The sequence below is a fragment of the Coregonus lavaretus genome (genome assembly GCF_964263955.1).
Source record: "Coregonus lavaretus genome assembly, chromosome: 39".
Classification (NCBI taxonomy): domain Eukaryota; kingdom Metazoa; phylum Chordata; class Actinopteri; order Salmoniformes; family Salmonidae; genus Coregonus; species Coregonus lavaretus.
The window spans coordinates 10,798,753-10,806,252 of record NC_140026.1 but is presented as its reverse complement, the minus strand read 5'-3'; the positions used below and the strand labels follow the sequence as shown (position 1 = coordinate 10,806,252).

Below are 7,500 nucleotides of genomic sequence, written 5' to 3'. Positions count from 1 at the left end.
GTGGGTTAGGGTTAGGTCGTGTGGTTCACTTGAAATACTCCCTGTAAAGAACCTGCTCTGACTCTGAAACACACACACTGCACCGTCTACTAATAGCCTAATACACCCTGTATAAAACAGCACTAATGTGGGGCTCCCGAGTGGCGCAGCGGTCTAAGGCTCTGCATCTCAGTGCTTGTGGCGTCACTACAGACCCCCCGGTTCGATTCCAGGCCGTATCACAACCGGCTGTGATTGGGAGTCCCATAGGGCGGCGTACAATTGGCCCAGCGTCGTCCGGGTTTGGCCGGTGTAGGCCGTCACTGTAAATAAGAATTTGTTCTTAACTGACTTGCCTAGTTCAATAATTAAATAGTATTCCAAGTTAAATCGCTAGAACCTTTTGTTGGCTGACAATAGTTTGTTCTGATACTGAGACAAAGGTGAACTGAACTGACAGTGGGTTTAGACTACAGTACTGTATAGTGGGTCTAGAGTACAGTACTGTATAGTGGGTTTAGACTACAGTACTGTATAGTGGGTCTAGACTACAGTACTGTATAGTGGGTCTGGACTACAGTACTGTATAGTGGGTCTAGAGTACAGTACTGTATAGTGGGTCTAGACTACAGTACTGTATAGTGGGTCTAGACTACAGTACTGTATAGTGGGTCTAGAGTACAGTACTGTATAGTGGGTCTAGACTACAGTACTGTATAGTGGGTCTAGAGTACAGTACTGTATAGTGGGTTTGGACTACAGTACTGTATAGTGGGTCTAGACTACAGTACTGTATAGTGGGTCTAGACTACAGTACTGTATAGTGGGTTTGGACTACAGTACTGTATAGTGGGTCTGGACTACAGTACTGTATAGTGGGTCTAGACTACAGTACTGTATAGTGGGTCTGGACTACAGTACTGTATAGTGGGTCTAGACTACAGTACTGTATAGTGGGTTTGGACTACAGTACTGTATAGTGGGTTTGGACTACAGTACTGTATTATACAGTGGAAGTAAGTCTATGACAGCTAACAGTCTGTTTTATTTAGTGTGTGAAGAATCAGCATAGAGGTCGTGGAACAGGTAAATGAGTGGAGATATGGGTGAGAGGTCAGAGGTCATGGAACAGGTAGATGAGTGGAGATATGGGTGAGAGGTCAGAGGTCATGGAACAGGTAGATGAGTGGAGATATGGGTGAGAGGTCAGAGGTCATGGAACAGGTAGATGAGTGGAGATATGGGTGAGAGGTCAGAGGTCATGGAACAGGTAAATGAGTGGAGATATGGGTGAGAGGTCAGAGGTCATGGAACAGGTAGATGAGTGGAGATATGGGTGAGAGGTCAGAGGTTCAGCACCTCGACATACAGATACTATTTGTGGACTTCAGCTCTGCATTCAACACCATCATCCCATCCCAAAGCTGCTGCAGGACAAACTAACCCGGCTGAACGTATCTGACTCCATCTGTCGGTGTGTGTCGCTGACTTCCTGACCAACAGGACAGGTAAAGCTGGAGAGATACAGTATCTCTCAAGACTCACTGTCCCTCAGTACACACTATATGCAAAGGCTCATTTTTACCTTTACGGGTCAAACACTCCAGTGCACAAGTCTGAAAACGTAGTTTCTGGAAATTTGTGGCCACGTGTCCCAACAGCGTTTGTCCCTGCACCCTCCTGTAAACCCCAGATAACGGACCGCTTTTGTGCGCGGACGGACGGACATGTATACGTCTGGAAACGGTTCAGTAAATCCCCAGAAACGACCACACGCCTCCACCCACTTACCTGAAATTCCAGTGCACGCCTTTGACGTCAGTCGCAATACACCTCCGCCCACGTCTCTACCATAAATGTCAGTAAATGGCCGCACACGTAGCTCAAGGTTGCGCATGCTTATCTGCCCCACTGAATGCTAATGCTAGTCATTGCTAGCTTGGCTTAGTGGCTGTCACTGGTATATTAAAAACACAATTCATTATTTAATGAATGAATGAATAAATTACTTTTAATTATTTGTGTTATTATTAATATTATTATAATTATTATAATAACAATAATTATAATTATTATCACACATCAAGGTTCCTACATCTTTTCAACAACAAAAAATCCAAGCACCACTATCAAAGTTTTTCCAGCACCTCACGACATCGCTATACTAAAACAACTCTTAGTTCCTTGACTAAAACACACAAATGCACTTCTTGAAGGATGACAATTCATTTCAGTGGTGCCGGAGAAGGCAGATAATAGTATCTGCATTTAAGGTTAATCAGGGCCTGAAACTAAAGTAACCCCCATGGAGGCTAGCCCTGGACCAAGCTGGATGAATCCTGCCAGTACTCTGCTCGATTCTTTTGAAATAACTTTTATTAATCTTTGAATGTCAAATGTGGTACTTACCTGCTAACATGGGTTAAATGAGGGGTGGGGGGGACGTACCTCATAGAGAGGAATATGAATGAGAATATTCAAAATTCAAAGAGCAATAATAAGTGTTTTCAAAAGAATCAAGCACAGTACTGACAGGAGTCATCCAGCTTGGTCCAGGGCAAGCCTCCATTGGGGTGGCTATACAGTTGAGGGGTCCGTGGGATATAGGTTGCCTTGATGAAAACTCCCCAGACACGGTCCATGTGCTGTGACTCGTCAAGTAGCTCTGATCCCTCTCCAAGCGGTTCTTGACTAAGGGCAGTGAGCGCCTCACTCCGGAAGTAGGGGGGGGGGGGGGGGGGCTTGACGAAGCACACCGGTTTGCCGTTTTGCAGTCCATCCGCCCTCATCAGGCCCACATTTAACTCCTCTCCAAATGTCTCTCTCGCCCTCTGCAAGCACTCGCAACCGTGCTTTTAGAACCAATAGAACACAGTGAGCGAATGCAACAGATTCAAGTCATGCATATTCATATACTGTACAAGTAATCATAGAATTAGGAATTCGAACACCAGAATGGACATGTAATTCATATAGAATCTGAACTTTAACCCCACCAAACCTACCAAGCCCAGACTGAGAGATAGCAAAGAGGAGATCCAACCTTATCACTTACCTTGATTGCAGTTCCCTCAAACCGTTTTTGATTATCTTGTAAAAATGACTGAGATTATTGGTATTATTGGACTATTGTAAAAACAATAGTTGAATTCCATCCACCTGGTTGAAAGGGGCTCCCACATGCCTGGCTACATGCACTGGATGCATCACCCACAAACACCTACCCAAAGGTAGATATAATCAAACGCGATATACTACAAGTTTTGCATGTGGTACTGTCATTGCACAGAGCTAGAGGCATGTGGTCTAGAGTAGGAAACGTGCACCAAGCTCACGATTACTGTTATTTTCAATAAAACAGTCAATGCCGTTTTAATACAGAGTCAATTAGTGTTCCAACAAAATACAGCAATTAGTGATTACCGGAATTACAGGGATATAGCAGCCTCTAGACCAGGTGATTAATGGCACTACAGGGATGTAGCAACCAGTCTAGACCAGGTGATTAATGGAACTACAGGGATATAGCAGCCTCTAGACCAGGTGATTAATGGCACTACAGGGATGTAGCAACCAGTCTAGACCAGGTGATTAATGGAACTACAGGGATATAGCAGCCACTCTAGACCAGGTGATTAATGGAACTACAGGGATATAGCAGCCTCTAGACCAGGTGATTAATGGCACTACAGGGATGTAGCAACCAGTCTAGACCAGGTGATTAATGGAACTACAGGGATATAGCAGCCAGTCTAGACCAGGTGATTAATGGCACTACAGGGATATAGCAGCCACTCTAGACCAGGTGATTAATGGAACTACAGGGATATAGCAGCCAGTCTAGACCAGGTGATTAATGGAACTACAGGGATATAGCAGCCAGTCTAGACCAGGTGATTAATGGAACTACAGGGATATAGCAGCCTCTAGACCAGGTGATTAATGGAACTACAGGGATATAGCAGCCACTCTAGACCAGGTGATTAATGGAACTACAGGGATATAGCAGCCTCTAGACCAGGTGATTAATGGAACTACAGGGATATAGCAGCCACTCTAGACCAGGTGATTAATGGAACTACAGGGATATAGCAGCCTCTAGACCAGGTGATTAATGGAACTACAGGGATATAGCAGCCTCTAGACCAGGTGATTAATGGAACTACAGGGATATAGCAGCCAGTCTAGACCAGGTGATTAATGGAACTACAGGGATATAGCAACCTCTAGACCAGGTGATTAATGGAACTACAGGGATATAGCAGCCTCTAGACCAGGTGATTAATGGAACTACAGGGATATAGCAGCCTCTAGACCAGGTGATTAATGGAACTACAGGGATATAGCAGCCAGTCTAGACCAGGTGATTAATGGAACTACAGGGATATAGCAGCCTCTAGACCAGGTGATTAATGGAACTACAGGGATATAGCAGCCACTCTAGACCAGGTGATTAATGGAACTACAGGGATATAGCAGCCACTCTAGACCAGGTGATTAATGGAACTACAGGGATATCGCAACCAGTCTAGACCAGGTGATTAATGGAACTACAGGGATATAGCAGCCTCTAGACCAGGTGATTAATGGAACTACAGGGATATAGCAGCCAGTCTAGACCAGGTGATTAATGGAACTACAGGGATATAGCAGCCACTCTAGACCAGGTGATTAATGGAACTACAGGGATATAGCAGCCACTCTAGACCAGGTGATTAATGGAACTACAGGGATATAGCAGCCACTCTAGACCAGGTGATTAATGGAACTACAGGGATATAGCAGCCACTCTAGACCAGGTGATTAATGGAACTACAGGGATATAGCAGCCACTCTAGACCAGGTGATTAATGGAACTACAGGGATATAGCAGCCTCTAGACCAGGTGATTAATGGAACTACAGGGATATAGCAGCCACTCTAGACCAGGTGATTAATGGAACTACAGGGATATAGCAGCCTCTAGACCAGGTGATTAATGGAACTACAGGGATATAGCAGCCACTCTAGACCAGGTGATTAATGGAACTACAGGGATATAGCAGCCAGTCTAGACCAGGTGATTAATGGAACTACAGGGATATAGCAGCCACTCTAGACCAGGTGATTAATGGAACTACAGGGATATAGCAGCCACTCTAGACCAGGTGGGTGGAATTCAACTATTGTTTTCATTCTACTCTTCTAGACTCAAATCTAGAACTTGAAACATGAAATAGGACCATGTCTGCCCTTTTTTCTTCCGAGGACCAGGAGTAACACAGGAGTAACAGACCTAGTGTTACACAGAAACTTACTTTTACAAAAAGGTTTACTCTCTCTCTCTCCTCTTGGTGACCCTTCTTTGCATGGTTCTCCAAGATTGTGTCCCTTCTGTTCCCAGGTAAACCTGAGAGATACGGCCGCCTCACGGTCTGGTAAATAGGCGACACGAGAACCTGCAACGGATACAAGCACAAGGTAAATTTTCTGTTGTTTTGGTGGCTAGGCCACCTTTCGCAGAGCCTTGCTATTGTATGTAAAATGTGCACTGAGTATACCTTTGAGAGTTTCACTCTTTTTCAGTGTTTGAATGAATAGAGAACATTTTACACAACATTAACATCCGGGTGACGTGTTCTTTGCTCTTTTGACATCGCACAGACACCTTGAGCTGGGAGATAAAAATCTGTGTGTCAAGAGAGAATGCAAAAGTGTTACGTTTGTATAAATGTTACAACTCAATTCAACAATCTCTAGAAGAAATTTACTAGCTAATTGCCTTTGCAAAAAATGTATGTCTTACTAGGTGTGTATGTACAGTATGACCCATCAGGGTTTGAACCGGGTTAGTTAGCTAGCTAGTTACCTAGCTAGTGTTACCTACTTTATCACTAAAGATGGTGCTATGCAAAACCACTTAATATACACCCATGCATTATATGGACAACAACAGTTTGTACAACAGTACAAACAAATTACAGAAGAGGCCTGTGTTTTAAATGTAACAAAAACCCGTGAACCGCTAGCCAACAACAACATAAGCTAAGAGTAGCTAGCTAGTAGGGAGAAATGGTAGGTTTTCTAGTGCTGAGCTAGCTAATGTTAGCGGATTGCAATTAGCATGCAACTGTTAAGATACAAATTAAATATAATTAGTGTTGTTCATACAATGTTGTTCATATGTACAAACATTTATAACATAAATAAAAAATCATCTGAGATGCCATCTTGTGCTCATTAACTTACATACAAAGGTAGTTAGCTTAGCTTGGCTACACTCATATGAATAAGAAAATCGCAGTTGTTTTTCACTCGGGCAAAACACTTAAAAGTATACATCAAAATTACCAGCAGACTCATCACAGTTTAGATAAACATCTTATCTCTAGCTTTTGAAAATGAAACAGTGTTTATAAATGTTACAAACCTGAAAACAGGATGAATAAGGAGACACAGAGTTGGCATCTTTTCTCCGGGCTTCTCTTCCATGACATGAGGTAGAGAGGCACTCGCCTCTGGCAGTTGAGAATTTACATTACATGCGCGGTGCGGATATTTCCAGTAACATATTAGAGAAAGGGAATACCTAGTCAGTTGCACAACTGAATGCATTCAACCTAAATGTGTTTTCAACATTTAACCCAACCCCTCTGAATCAGAGAGGTGCGGGAGGCCGCCTTAGTCATCGGCGCCAGGGGAGCAGTTGTTGTTGGGGGTTAACTGCCTTGCTCAATGGCAAAATGGGCAGATATTTCCACTTTGCCTGCTCTGGGATTCGAACCTTTCGGTTACTGGCCCAACCGCTCTAACCGCTAGGCTACCTGCCGCACTAATTATACGTACCATGCTGTATGAAAACCTAATTGGAAATGTACTATCCCAGAAATTCCCGTATCACAAAAGTGGTCGGGGATGCCCAGAGGTCTACAAGAGTCCGCACACTCGCATTGGGAAAGTCCCGCCCACGACCGTGCACCTCAAATTTCACGGGAATATAGCAGATCCGATTTCACCCAGAAACTCCGCTTTTCGTGCAGTGATAGGAGTGACGCAGGGGTTGCTTTGCTCTCCACTGCATTCTGCACTATCATCCTAGAACAGCACATTGATGATCTTCTCATTCATGGACAAGGGACCCTGCACTAGAACAGCACATTGCTCTCTGCACATCCTCATGTGACTCTTTTCATTTACACATTTCCCCCACCGCACATCATCCTGTAAAATGGTTACATAATTTACATACATCATTTATAATGTTGCTTAGTGTTTATAGTGTATCCTGTAGATCTTAGCTTACAGTGTACAACCGCATGTGGATTTGTGTAAACTCTGCTTCAACATATGTTGTCTGTATGTCCTGTTTAGCGTCTGTCTGTATATCCTGTTTATCGTCTGTCTGTATATCCTGTTTATCGTCTGTCTGTATATCCTGTTTATCGTCTGTCTGTATATCCTGTTTATCGTCTGTATATCCTGTTTATCGTCTGTCTGTATATCCTGTTTATCGTCTGTCTGTATATCCTGTTTATCGTCTGT

General features: G+C 43.6%; 1 protein-coding gene across 1 annotated transcript in view; it reads right to left on the bottom strand.

The window, feature by feature from the left end:
• LOC311112705 (transcriptional-regulating factor 1-like) overlaps window positions 1–7,500 on the bottom strand; it is a gene marked incomplete at both ends in the record, with an annotated part of 17,708 nt that overhangs the window by 1,945 nt on the left and 8,263 nt on the right. The window lies entirely within an intron of this gene.